Raw genomic sequence first — 15,081 nt, 5'->3', positions numbered from 1 at the left:
GAGCCCATCCGACCCTCTACCTCTTCCCCACTTCTATTCATTCTGATACCAATACTAGCCCTTGTCCTAGCCCTCACCACTTGAGCACCACTACCACTCCCATTTCCCCTAGCAGATCTAAACCTCGGAGTTCTCTTCCTAATAGCCATGTCAAGCCTAGCCGTCTACTCAGTCCTATGATCAGGCTGAGCCTCGAACTCAAAATACGCACTAATCGGAGCCCTACGGGCAGTAGCACAGACCATTTCATACGAAGTGACACTGGCCATAATCCTGCTATCAATAATCATACTAAGCGGAAGCTACACACTCAGCTCCTTTGCCGTCGCACAGGAGCCTCTATACTTCATTTTCTCCTCATGACCCCTAGCAATAATATGATACGTATCCACCCTAGCAGAGACAAACCGAGCTCCTTTTGACCTCACAGAGGGTGAATCTGAGCTAGTCTCAGGGTTTAACGTTGAATACGCCGCAGGACCCTTCGCCTTATTCTTCCTAGCTGAATATGCGAACATTATGCTAATAAATACACTTACAGCCATCATATTCCTAAACCCAAGCGCCCTAGGGCCACCCACAGAACTATTCCCCGTCATCCTAGCCACAAAAGTCCTCCTACTATCTTCTGGTTTCTTATGGGTCCGAGCTTCATACCCACGATTCCGATATGACCAACTAATGCACCTACTATGAAAAAACTTCCTACCCCTCACACTAGCTCTGTGCCTCTGACACATCAGCATACCTATCTGCTATGCAGGCCTACCTCCTTACATAAGGAAATGTGCCTGAACTACAAAGGGTCACTATGATAAAGTGAACATAAAGGTATAACAGCCCTCTCATTTCCTGTTGACCTTAGAAAAGTAGGAATTGAACCCACACAAGAGAAATCAAAATTCTCCATACTTCCCTTATATTATTTTCTAGTAGAGTCAGCTAATCAAGCTATCGGGCCCATACCCCGAAAATGATGGTTTAACCCCCTCCTCTACTAATGAACCCTTACGCGACCCCAATCATAACCTTCAGCCTCATCTTGGGCACCACAATCACAATTTCCAGCAACCACTGAGTTCTGGCCTGGACAGGACTGGAGATCAACACACTAGCCATCATTCCCCTAATTGCCAAATCCCACCACCCACGAGCAGTAGAAGCCGCAACGAAATACTTCCTAACCCAAGCAGCTGCTTCCGCCCTGGTCCTATTCTCTAGCATAACCAATGCCTGAGTCACTGGCCAATGAGACATCACACAAATAAACCACCCAACCTCCTGTCTACTACTGACAGCAGCAATCGCTATTAAACTGGGCCTAGTGCCATTTCACTTCTGATTCCCAGAAGTACTACAAGGATCGCCACTAATAACAGCCCTGCTACTCTCGACCCTCATAAAATTCCCCCACTAACCCTGCTCCTACTAACATCCAAATCCCTCGACCCAGCTCTACTCACCGCCATGGCCCTAGCCTCAACAGCACTAGGAGGCTGAATAGGACTGAACCAAACACAAACACGCAAAATCCTAGCCTTCTCGTCCATCTCCCACTTAGGCTGAATCGCCATCATCCTAGTTTACAGCCCCAAATTGGCCTTACTTACCTTCTACCTATACTAGGATGGCCTCTAGCAGGATTTACTCACTGATTCCCACTACTCACTGGGTTTACCCTACACCAAACATGAGCAAAAGCCCACTTCGGGGTAATATTTACAGGAGTAAACCTAACGTTCTTCCCCCAGCACTTCCTAGGCCTAGCAGGAATACCCCGACGATACTCGGACTATCCCGACGCCTACACACTATGAAACACCATTTCCTCCATCGGCTCCCTAATCTCAATAGTAGCCGTAATCATACTAATATTCATCATCTGAGAAGCCTTTCCGGCCAAACGAAAAGTCCTACAACCAGAACTAACTACCACAAACGTTGAATGAATCCATGGCTGCCCTCCCCCATACCATACTTTCGAGGAACCGGCCTTCGTCCAAGTACAAGAAAGGAAGGAATCGAACCCTCACATGCTGGTTTCAAGCCAACTGCATTAACCGCTCATGCTTCTTTCTTATGAGACGTTAGTAAACCAATTACATAGCCTTGTCAAGACTAAATCACAGGTAAAAATCCTGTACATCTCATGTGGCCAACCACTCCCAACTAGGATTCCAAGACGCCTCATCACCCATCATAGAAGAACTCGTTGAATTCCACGACCACGCCCTAATCGTTGCCCTAGCTATCTGCAGCCTAGTTCTCTACCTTTTAGCCCACATACTAACAGAAAAACTCTCGTCCAATGCTGTAGACGCCCAAGAAGTAGAGCTGATCTGGACAATCCTACCTGCTATCGTCCTGGTACTCCTCGCCCTCCCATCCCTACAAATCCTCTACACAATGGACAAAATCGATGAACCAGACCTCACCCTAAAAGCCATCGGCCACCAATGATACTGAAGCTACGAATACACAGACTTCAAAGACCTATCATTCGACTCCTACATAGTGCCCACCCCAGACTTACCCAACGGCCACTTCCGACTGCTAGAAGTTGACCACCGCGTAGTTATCCCAATAGAATCCCCCATCCGCGTGATCATTACTGCAGGAGACGTACTCCACTCCTGAGCAGTCCCAACGCTCGGAGTTAAAACAGACGCAATCCCAGGCCGACTAAACCAAACTTCATTCATTACCACCCGGCCTGGGATTTTTTACGGACAATGCTCAGAAATTTGCGGGGCTAATCACAGCTACATACCCATTGTAGTAGAATCAACCCCACTCCCACATTTCGAGGCCTGATCGTCCCTTCTATCATCATCCTAATCATTAAGAAGCTATGCAAGAGCACTAGCCTTTTAAGCTAGCCAAAGAGGGACTTCCCCCTCCTTAATGATATGCCACAGCTTAACCCCGCACCATGATTTTCAATCATAATTATAACCTGATTAACCCTAGCACTCCTCATCCAACCAAAACTACTAGCCTTCACCACAACCAACCCCCCATCAAATAAGACCTCCCTCACTACCAAACCCACACCATGATCCTGACCATGAACCTAAGCTTCTTTGACCAATTTTCCAGCCCCAATCTATTTGGCATCCCCTTAATCCTACTATCCCTACTCTTCCCAGCCCTACTATTCCCGTCCCCAAACAACCGATGAATCAACAACCGCCTTTCTACTATCCAAACATGACTCCTTCACCTAATCACAAAACAACTAATAGTCCCACTCAACAAAAATGGCCACAAATGAGCCATAATATTTACATCCCTAATAATCATACTTCTTACAATCAACCTTCTAGGCCTCCTTCCATATACATTCACCCCAACCACCCAACTATCTATGAACATAGCCCTAGCCTTCCCACTATGGCTCGCCACACTACTAACAGGCCTACGAAACCAACCATCAGCCTCTTTAGCCCACCTATTACCCGAAGGTACCCCTACACCCCTAATCCCCGCACTAATCCTGATCGAAACAACCAGCCTACTAATCCGCCCCCTAGCCCTCGGAGTCCGCCTTACAGCCAACCTTACAGCAGGACACTTACTCATCCAACTCATCTCTACAGCCTCCATTGCATTAATACCCACCCTTCCTGCAGTATCCATCCTAACAATAATCATCCTACTACTCCTAACCATCCTAGAAGTAGCAGTAGCCATAATCCAGGCCTACGTCTTCGTGCTCCTTCTAAGCCTATACTTACAAGAAAACATCTAATGGCACACCAAGCACACTCATACCACATAGTTGACCCAAGCCCTTGACCAATCTTCGGGGCAGCCGCCGCCCTACTCACAACCTCAGGATTAATCATGTGATTCCACTACAACTCATCCATACTACTAACCCTAGGCCTCATCTCAATACTCCTAGTAATACTCCAATGATGACGAGACATTGTACGAGAAAGCACCTTCCAAGGCCATCACACTCCCACAGTCCAAAAAGGCCTACGATACGGCATAATCCTTTTCATCACATCCGAAGCATTCTTCTTCTTAGGGTTCTTCTGAGCGTTCTTCCACTCGAGCCTGGCCCCAACCCCAGAACTAGGAGGCCAATGACCCCCAACAGGAATTAAACCACTCAACCCGATAGAAGTCCCCCTACTAAACACAGCCATCCTACTAGCCTCAGGCGTTACCGTAACGTGAGCCCATCACAGCATCACAGAAGGAAACCGAAAACACGCCATCCACGCCCTAACCCTAACGATCCTCCTGGGATTCTACTTCACAGCCCTACAAGCAATAGAATACCACGAAGCCCCATTCTCAATCGCCGATAGCGTCTACGGATCTACCTTCTTCGTTGCCACTGGATTCCACGGACTCCACGTAATCATCGGATCCTCCTTCCTGACCGTCTGCCTCTTCCGACTGATCAAGTTCCACTTTACATCAGACCACCACTTCGGATTCGAGGCAGCAGCCTGATACTGACACTTCGTAGACGTCATCTGACTATTCCTCTACATAACCATCTACTGATGAGGATCTTGCTCTTCTAGTATATTAATTACAATTGACTTCCAATCTCTAGAATCTGGTATAAACCCAGAGGAGAGCAATGAACGCACTCATGTTCATATTCGCCCTATCATCAATCCTAAGCGCCGCCCTAACCGCATTAAACTTCTGACTCGCCCAAATAAACCCCGACTCAGAGAAACTCTCACCGTACGAATGTGGATTCGACCCACTTGGATCTGCTCGATTACCATTCTCAGTCCGATTCTTCCTCAGTAGCCATCCTGTTCGTCCTATTCGACCTAGAAATCGCCCTCCTACTCCCCCTGCCATGAGCCGTCCAACTCCAATCCCCCCTAATGACCCTCACCTGAACTGTAGTGATCCTCCTTCTCCTAACACTCGGACTGGCCTACGAGTGAATTCAAGGGGGCCTAGAATGAGCAGAATAACAGAAAGTTAGTCTAACCAAAAAGATAGCTGGTTTCGACCCAGCAGATTACAGCCAACCCTGTAACTTTCTTATGTCGCCCCTACATTTAAGCTTCTACTCAGCCTTCATTTTCAGCGGACTAGGACTAGCCTTCCACCGAACCCACCTAGTATCCGCCCTACTATGCCTTGAAAGCATAATATTATCGATATTCGTAGGCCTATCAATATGATCCATCGAAAACCAAGTCTCCTCATTCACCATGGTACCAATTCTCATGCTAACCTTCTCAGCGTGTGAGGCGGGCACAGGCCTGGCCATCCTAGTAGCCTCCACCCGCACACATGGCTCCGACCATCTACACAACCTAAACCTCCTGCAATGCTAAAAATCATCCTACCCACAATCATACTTCTTCCAACAGCCCTGCTGTCTCCACCAAAATTTCTATGGACTAACACCACCTTATACAGCCTCCTAATCGCTGCCCTAAGCCTACAGTGATTAATCCCAACCTACTACCCCTACAAATTTTTATCCAACTGAACAGGAATTGACCAAATCTCATCCCCCCTCCTAGTACTATCCTGCTGACTACTCCCACTCATAATCATAGCAAGCCAAAACCACCTGCAACAAGAACCCCTACAACGCAAACGAATCTTTATCTCAACCTTAGTCGCAGTCCAGCCATTCATCCTACTAGCCTTTTCCACCACAGAACTAGCACTATTTTACATCTCATTTGAAGCAACCCTCATTCCCACCCTAATCTTAATCACCCGATGGGGGAACCAACCAGAACGCCTAAGCGCTGGCATCTACCTGCTATTCTACACGCCAGTAAGCTCTCTACCCCTGCTAATCACAATCATACACCTATACGTGAAAATTGGCACCCTGCACCTGCCAACCCTACAACTAACCCACCCAACCCTATCCACCTCATGGACAGGAATACTATCAGGTCTAGCACTGCTCATAGCATTCATAGTAAAAGCCCCACTATACGGCCTACACCTCTGACTGCCAAAAGCCCACGTAGAAGCACCCATCGCAGGCTCAATACTCCTCGCCGCCCTACTACTAAAGCTAGGAGGATACGGAATTATACGAGTCACTCTATTTATGGGCCCACTGTCCAACCTCCTGCACTACCCCTTCCTAACCCTGGCCCTATGAGGCGCCCTAATGACTAGCTCAATCTGCCTACGACAGACAGACCTAAAATCACTAATCGCTTATTCATCCGTTAGCCACATAGGCCTAGTTATCGCCGCAGGAATAATCCAAACCCACTGATCATTCTCAGGGGCAATGATCCTAATAATTTCCCATGGACTAACTTCCTCCATACTATTCTGCCTAGCCAACACAAACTATGAACGTACGCACAGCCGAATTCTACTACTCACACGAGGCCTACAACCTCTCCTACCACTCATAGCTACCTGATGATTGCTGGCCAATCTAACAAACATAGCCTTACCCCCAACAACAAACCTCATAGCAGAGCTAACCATTATAATCACCTTATTCAACTGATCTGCCTTCACGATCATCCTAACAGGAATCGCAACCCTACTAACCGCCTCCTACACCTTATTCATACTACTAATGACCCAACGAGGCTCAATCCCCTCCCACATCACATCTATGCAAAACTCAACCACGCGAGAACACCTGCTCATAACACTCCACATTATCCCAATATTCCTCCTAATCCTCAAACCCGAACTGATCTCCGGAATCCCCTCATGCAAGTATAGTTTAAACCAAACATTAGACTGTGATTCTAAGAATAGAAGTTCAAACCTTCTTACCTGCCGAGGGGAGGGTTTAACCAACAAGAGCTGCTAACTCTTACATCTGAGCCTAAAACCTCAGCCCCCTTACTTTTAAAGGATAACAGCAATCCACTGGTCTTAGGAACCACCCATCTTGGTGCAAATCCAAGTAAAAGGAGTGAACCCCACACTACTAATCAACTCCCTCACACTACTCACGCTGACAATCCTCCTAACCCCAATCATCCTGCCATTTCTATTTAAAAACTTTAAAAACACCCCACAAGCCACCACCCGCGCTGTTAAAACCGCATTCCTAATTAGCCTAGCCCCTACAACCGCATTCATCTACTCGGGAGTAGAATCTGTCACCTGCCACTGGGAGTGAAAATTCATTATAAACTTTAAAATCCCCCTGAGCCTAAAAATAGACCAATACTCAATAACATTTCTTCCAATCGCCCTATTTGTAACATGATCAATCCTACAATTCGCCATATGATACATGGCCTCAGAGCCATACGTAACAAAATTTTTCACCTACCTACTGACATTCCTAGTCGCCATACTCCTCCTAACAACCGCAAACAACATATTCCTCCTATTCGTAGGCTGGGAAGGAGTACGAATCATGTCCTTCCTTCTCATCGGCTGATGACAAGGCCGAGCAGATGCCAACACCGCCGCCCTACAAGCCGTAATCTACAACCGAATCGGAGACATCGGACTGACCCTGAGCATAGCATGACTAGCTTCAACATTCAACACCTGAGAGATCCAACAAGCCGTACACCCCCACCAAACCCCAATCCTCCCCCTCATAGGATTAATCCTCGCAGCCGCAGGAAAATCCGCCCAATTTGGACTCCACCCATGACTGCCCGCAGCAATAGAAGGCCCCACCCCAGTATCAGCCCTACTGCACTCCAGTACCATAGTAGTAGCCGGAATCTTCCTGCTCATCCGCATGCACCCCCTGCTAGCCACCAACCAGACAGCCCTAACTGCCTGCCTATGCCTAGGTGCTCTATCAACCCTATTCGCTGCCACATGCGCCCTAACCCAAAATGACATCAAAAAAATCATTGCTTTCTCAACATCCAGCCAACTAGGACTAATAATAGTCACTATCGGACTAAACCTCCCACAACTAGCCTTCCTACACATCTCAACCCATGCCTTCTTTAAAGCCATACTATTCCTATGCTCAGGGTCTATCATCCACAACCTAAACGGAGAACAAGATATCCGAAAGATAGGAGGCCTACAGAAAATACTCCCAGTCACTACTTCCTGCCTAACCATCGGAAACCTGGCGCTGATAGGAACCCCATTCCTAGCCGGATTCTACTCAAAAGACCTCATCATCGAAAGCTTAAACACATCATACCTAAATACTTGAGCCCTACTCCTAACCCTTATAGCCACAGCATTCACCGCAACCTACAGCATCCGCATAACCATCCTAGTCCAAGCTGGACAAACCCGAATCCCCCCAATAGTATCAATAAACGAAAACAACCCACTAATCACCGCCCCCCTAACCCGACTCGCCCTAGGCAGCATTACAGCAGGAATAATCATTACCTCTTTCATCACACCAACCAAAACCCCCCCAATAACCATACCCCTTATCACCAAAACCGCTGCCATCCTCATAACAATCCTAGGAATCATCCTAGCCCTAGAACTATCGAACATAACACACACCCTCACTCACCCCAAACCAAACCCCCTCATAAACTTCTCCTCTGCATTAGGGTACTTCAACCCCCTAGTACACCGATTCTTCTCCAAAAACCTACTAGAAAAGGGACAAAACATTGCCCTACACTTGATCGACCTCTCCTGACTCAAAAAAATAGGGCCAGAGGGCCTTGCTGAACTACAAGTAGCCGCAAGCAAAGCCGCAACCTCAATACACACAGGGCTAATTAAGGCCTACCTAGGATCCTTCGCCCTCTCCATCCTGGTAATAATCCTAATAACACACAGACTCACTAATGGCCCCTAACATCCGCAAATCCCATCCCCTACTAAAAATAATCAACAACTCCCTAATCGACCTACCCGCCCCCTCCAACATCTCTGCCTGATGAAACTTCGGCTCCCTTCTAGCCATCTGCTTAGCCACACAAATCCTAACAGGCCTGCTACTAGCCATACACTACACCGCAGACACTTCACTCGCCTTCTCCTCAGTAGCTCACACATGCCGAGACGTCCAGTACGGATGGCTCATCCGCAACCTCCACGCCAACGGTGCTTCGCTCTTCTTTATCTGCATCTACTTACACATCGGACGAGGCCTCTACTACGGCTCCTACCTATACAAACAAACCTGAAACACAGGAGTAATCCTCCTACTCACCCTAATAGCAACTGCCTTCGTAGGGTATGTCCTACCATGAGGACAAATGTCATTCTGAGGGGCCACCGTAATCACCAACCTATTCTCAGCCATCCCGTACATTGGGCAAACTCTAGTAGAATGAGCCTGAGGAGGATTCTCAGTAGACAATCCAACCTTAACCCGATTCTTCGCCATCCACTTCCTACTGCCCTTCCTAATTGCAGGAATCACCCTAGTCCACCTAACCTTCCTACACGAATCAGGCTCAAATAACCCACTAGGAATCGTATCAGACTGCGACAAAATCCCATTCCACCCATACTTCTCCATTAAAGACAGCTTAGGGCTTACCCTAATAATCACCCCTCTAATAGCACTAGCCCTATTTTCACCGAACCTCCTGGTTCTTGGAATCCTAGTTGGGAGTGGTTGGCCACATGAGATGTACAGGATTTTTACCTGTGATTTAGTCTTGACAAGGCTATGTAATTGGTTTACTAACGTCTCATAAGAAAGAAGCATGAGCGGTTAATGCAGTTGGCTTGAAACCCATCCCCAGTGGTGCCAGTGCACTCTCTGAACTCACTGAAGTGCATCCCAATGGTGGTGCCAGTGCACTCTCTGCACTCACTGCACAGCATCCCCAGTGGTGCCAGTGCATTCACTGGACTCACTGGACTGCATCACCAGTGGTACCAGTGCACTCTCTGGACTCAATGCACTACATCCCCTGTGGTGCCAGTGCACTCTCTGGACTCACTGCACTGCATCCCCAGTGGTGCCAGTGTACTCTCTGGACTCACTGCACTGCATGCCCAGTGGTGCCAGAGCACTCTCTGGACTCACTGCACTGCATCCCCAGTGGTGCCACTGCACTCTCTGGACTCACTGCACTGTATCCGCAGTGGTGTCAGTGCACTCTCTGTACTCACTGAAGTGCATCCCCAGTGGTGCCAGTGCACTCTCTGCACTCACTGCACTGCATCCCCAGTGGTGCCAGTGCACTCTCTGGACTCACTATACTGCATCACCAGTGGTGCCAGTGCAATCTCTGGACTCACAGCAGTGCATCCCCAGTGGTGCCAGTGCACTCTCTGGACTCACTGCACTGCATCCCCAGTGGTGCCAATGCACTCTCTGGACTCACTGCACTGCATCCCCAGTGGTGCCAGTGCACTCTCTGGACTCACTGCACTGCATCCCCAGTGGTGCCAATGCACTCTCTGGACTCACTGCACTGCATCCCCAGTGGTGCCAGTGCACTCTCTGGACTCACTGCACTGCATCCCCAGTGCTGCCAGTGCACTCTCTGGACTCACTGCACTGCATCCCCAGTGGTGCCAGTGAAGTCTCTGGACTCACTGCACTGCATCCCCACTGCTGCCAGTGCACTCTCTGGACTCACTGCACTGCATCCCCAGTGGTGCCAGTGCACTCTCTGGACTCACTGCACTGCATCCCCAGTGGTGCCAGTGCACTCTCTCGAGTCACTGCACTACATCCCCAGTGGTGCCAGTGCACTCAATGGACTGACTGTACTGCATCATCGGTGGTGCCAGTGCACTCTCTGGACTCACTGCACTGCATCCCCAGTGGTGCCAGTGCAATCTCTGGACTCACTGCACTGCAGGCCCAGTGGTACCAGTGCACTCACTGGACTCACTGTACTGCATCACCAGTGGTGCCAGTGCACTCTCTGGACTCACTGCACTGCATCCCCAGTGGTTCCAGTGCATTCACTGGACTCACTGTACTGCATCTCCAGTGGTGCCAGTGCACTCTCTGGACTCACTGCACTGCATCCCCAGTGGTGCCAGTGAGCTCTCTGGACTCACTGCACTGCATCCCCAGTGGTGCCAGTGTACTCACAGGATTCACTGCACTGCATCCCCAGTGGTGCTAGTGCACTCTCTGGACTCACTGCAGTGCATCCCCAGTGGTGCCAGTGCACTCTCTGGACTCACTGAAGTGCATTCTCAGTGGTGCCAGTGCACTCTCTGGGCTCACTGAAGTGCATCCCCAGTGGTGCCAGTACACTCTCTGGACTCACTGCACTGCATCCCCAGTGGTGCCAGTGCACTCTCTGGACTCACTGCACTGCATCCCCAGTGGTGCCAGTGCACTCTCTGGACTCACTGTAGTGCATCCCCAGTGGTGCCAGTGCACTCTCTGGACTCACTGCAGTGCATCCCCAGTGGTGCCAGTGCACTCTCTGCACTCACTTCACTGCATCCCCAGTGGTGCCAGTGCACTCTCTGGACTCACTGCACTGCATCCCCAGTGGTGCCAGTGCACTCTCTGGAGTAACTGCAGTGCATCCCCACTGGTGCCAAAGCACTCTCTGGACTCCCAGCACCGCATCCCCAGTGGTGCCAGTGCACTCTCTGGACTCACTGCACTGCATCCCCAGTGGTGCCAGTGCACTCTCTGGAGTCACAGCACTGCATCCCCAGTGGTGCCAGTGCACTCTCTGGACTCACTGCAGTGCATCCCCAGTGGTGCCAGTGCACTCTCTGGACTCACTGAAGTGCATCCCCAGTGGTGCCAGTGCACTCTCTGGACTCACTGCAGTGCATCCCCAGTGGTGCCAGTACACTCACTGGACTCACTGCACTGCATCCCCAGTGGTGCCAGTGCACTCTCTGGACTCACTAAACTGCATCACCAGTGGTGCCTCTGCACTCTCTGGACTCACTGCACTGCTTCCCCAGTGGTGCCAGTGCACTCACTGGACTCACTGCAGTGCATCCCTACTGGTGCCAGTGCACTCTCTGGGCTCACTGCAGTGCATCCCCAGTGGTGCCAGTGCACTCTCTGGACTCACTGCACTGCATCCCCAGTGGTGCCTGTGCGCTCTCTGGAGTCACAGCACTGCATCCCCAGTGGTGCCAGTGCAATCTCTGGACTCACTGCACTGCATCCCCAGTGGTGCCAGTGCACTCTCTGGACTCACTGAAGTGCATTCTCAGTGGTGCCAGTGCACTCTCTGGACTCACTGCACTGCATCCCCAGTGGTGCCAGTGCACTCTCTGGACTCACTGAACTGCATCCCCAGTGGTGCCAGTGCACTCTCTGGACTCACTGCACTGCATCCCCAGTGCTGCCAGTGCACTCTCTGGACTCACTGCACTGCATCCCTAGTGGTGCCACTGCACTCTCTGGACTCACTGCACTGCTTCCCCAGTGGTGCCAGTGCACTCTCTGGACTCACTGCCCTGCATCCCCAGTGGTGCCAGTGCACTCTCTGGACTCACTGCACTGCATCCCCAGTGGTGCCAGTGCACTCTCTGGACTCACTGAAGTGCATTCTCAGTGGTGCCAGTGCACTCTCTGGGCTCACTGAAGTGCATCCCCAGTGGTGCCAGTACACTCACTGGACTCACTGCACTGCATCCCCAGTGGTGCCAGTGCACTCTCTGGACTCACTGCACTGCATCCCCAGTGGTGCCAGTGCACTCTCTGGACTCACTGTAGTGCATCCCCAGTGGTGCCAGTGCACTCTCTGGACTCACTGCAGTGCATCCCCAGTGGTGCCAGTGCACTCTCTGCACTCACTTCACTGCATCCCCAGTGGTGCCAGTGCACTCTCTGGACTCACTGCACTGCATCCCCAGTGGTGCCAGTGCACTCTCTGGAGTAACTGCAGTGCATCCCCACTGGTGCCAAAGCACTCTCTGGACTCCCAGCACCGCATCCCCAGTGGTGCCAGTGCACTCTCTGGACTCACTGCACTGCATCCCCAGTGGTGCCAGTGCACTCTCTGGAGTCACAGCACTGCATCCCCAGTGGTGCCAGTGCACTCTCTGGACTCACTGCAGTGCATCCCCAGTGGTGCCAGTGCACTCTCTGGACTCACTGAAGTGCATCCCCAGTGGTGCCAGTGCACTCTCTGGACTCACTGCAGTGCATCCCCAGTGGTGCCAGTACACTCACTGGACTCACTGCACTGCATCCCCAGTGGTGCCAGTGCACTCTCTGGACTCACTAAACTGCATCACCAGTGGTGCCTCTGCACTCTCTGGACTCACTGCACTGCTTCCCCAGTGGTGCCAGTGCACTCACTGGACTCACTGCAGTGCATCCCTACTGGTGCCAGTGCACTCTCTGGGCTCACTGCAGTGCATCCCCAGTGGTGCCAGTGCACTCTCTGGACTCACTGCACTGCATCCCCAGTGGTGCCTGTGCGCTCTCTGGAGTCACAGCACTGCATCCCCAGTGGTGCCAGTGCAATCTCTGGACTCACTGCACTGCATCCCCAGTGGTGCCAGTGCACTCTCTGGACTCACTGAAGTGCATTCTCAGTGGTGCCAGTGCACTCTCTGGACTCACTGCACTGCATCCCCAGTGGTGCCAGTGCACTCTCTGGACTCACTGAACTGCATCCCCAGTGGTGCCAGTGCACTCTCTGGACTCACTGCACTGCATCCCCAGTGCTGCCAGTGCACTCTCTGGACTCACTGCACTGCATCCCTAGTGGTGCCACTGCACTCTCTGGACTCACTGCACTGCTTCCCCAGTGGTGCCAGTGCACTCTCTGGACTCACTGCACTGCATCCCCAGTGGTGCCAGTGCACTCTCTGGACTCACTGCACTGCATCCCCAGTGGTGCCAGAGCACTCTCTGGACTCACTGCACTGCATCCCCAGTGGTGCCAGTGCACTCTCTGGACTCACTGCACTGCATCCCCTGTCGTGTCAGTGCACTCTCTGGACTCACTGAAGTGCATCCCCAGTGGTGCCAGTGCACTCTCTGGACTCAATGCACTGCATCCCCAGTGGTGCCAGTGCACTCTCTGGACTCAGTGCACTGCTTCCCCAGTGGTGCCAGTGCAATCTCTGGACTCACTGAAGTGCATCCCCAGTGGTGCCAGTGCACTCTCTGGACTCACTGCAGTGCATCCCCAGTGGTGCCAGTGCACTCTCTGGACTCACTGTACTGCATCACCAGTGGTGCCAGTGCACTCTCTGGACTCACTGCAGTGCATTCCCAGTGGTGCCAGTGCACTCTTTGGACTCACTGCACTGCAGCCCCATTGGTGCCAGTGCACTCTCTGGACTCACTGCACTGCATCCCCAGTGGTGCCAGTGCACTCTCTGGATTCACTGCACTGCATCCCCAGTGGTGCCAGTGCACTCTCTGGACTCACTGCACTGCATCCCCAGTGGTGCCAGTGCACTCTCTGCACTCACTTCTCTGCATTCCCAGTGGTGCCAGTGAAGTCTCTGGACTCACTGCACTGCATTCCCACTGGTGCCAGTGTACTCTCTGGACTCACTGCACTGCATCCCCAGTGGTGCCAGTGCACTCACTGGACTCACTGGACACATCCCCAGTGGAGCCAGTGCAATCTCTGGACTCACTGCAGTGCATCCCCAGTGGTGCCAGTGCACTCTCTGGACTCACTGCACTGCATCCCCACTGGTGCCAGTGTACTCTCTGGACTCACTGCAGTGCATCCCCAGTGGTGCCAGTGCACTCTCTGGACTCACTGCACTGCATCCCCAGTGGTGTCAGTGCACTCTCTGGACTCACTGAAGTGCATCCCCAGTTGTGCCAGTGCACTCTCTGGACTCAATGCACTGCATCCCCAGTGGTGCCAGTGCAATCTCTGGACTCACTGAAGTGCATCCCCAGTGGTGCCAGTGCACTCTCTGGACTCACTGCAGTGCATCCCCAGTGGTGCCAGTGCACTCTCTGGACTCACTGTACTGCATCACCAGTGGTGCCAGTGCACTCTCTGGACTCACTGCAGTGCATTCCCAGTGGTGCCAGTGCACTCTTTGGACTCACTGCACTGCAGCCCCATTGGTGCCAGTGCACTCTCTGGACTCACTGCACTGCATCACAGGTGGTGCCAGTGCACTCCCTGGATTCACTGCACTGCATCCCCAGTGGTGCCAGTGCACTCTCTGGACTCACTGCAGTGCATCCCCACTGGTGCCAGTGCACTCTCTGCACTCACTTCTCTGCATTCCCAGTGGTGCCAGTGAAGTCTCTGGACTCAC

The 15,081-nt window shown here is 51.5% G+C and overlaps 1 long non-coding RNA gene across 1 annotated transcript in view; it reads left to right on the top strand.

Moving 5' to 3' along the window:
- Positions 1 to 483: 483 nt before the first annotated feature.
- LOC308186756 overlaps positions 484 to 15,081 on the top strand; it is a 712,511-nt gene continuing 697,913 nt past the window's right edge. The window contains exon 1 of the long non-coding RNA XR_013944252.1: positions 484 to 932. This is a non-coding gene — a long non-coding RNA (uncharacterized lncRNA). The remainder of the gene's footprint in view (positions 933 to 15,081) is intronic.

The sequence above is a fragment of the Anser brachyrhynchus genome, assembly GCF_964034855.1.
Source record: "Anser brachyrhynchus genome assembly, contig: SCAFFOLD_47, whole genome shotgun sequence".
Lineage (NCBI taxonomy): Eukaryota > Metazoa > Chordata > Aves > Anseriformes > Anatidae > Anser > Anser brachyrhynchus.
Note: the sequence above shows the minus strand (reverse complement) of the source record. Positions and strands in the feature narration are given on the sequence as shown.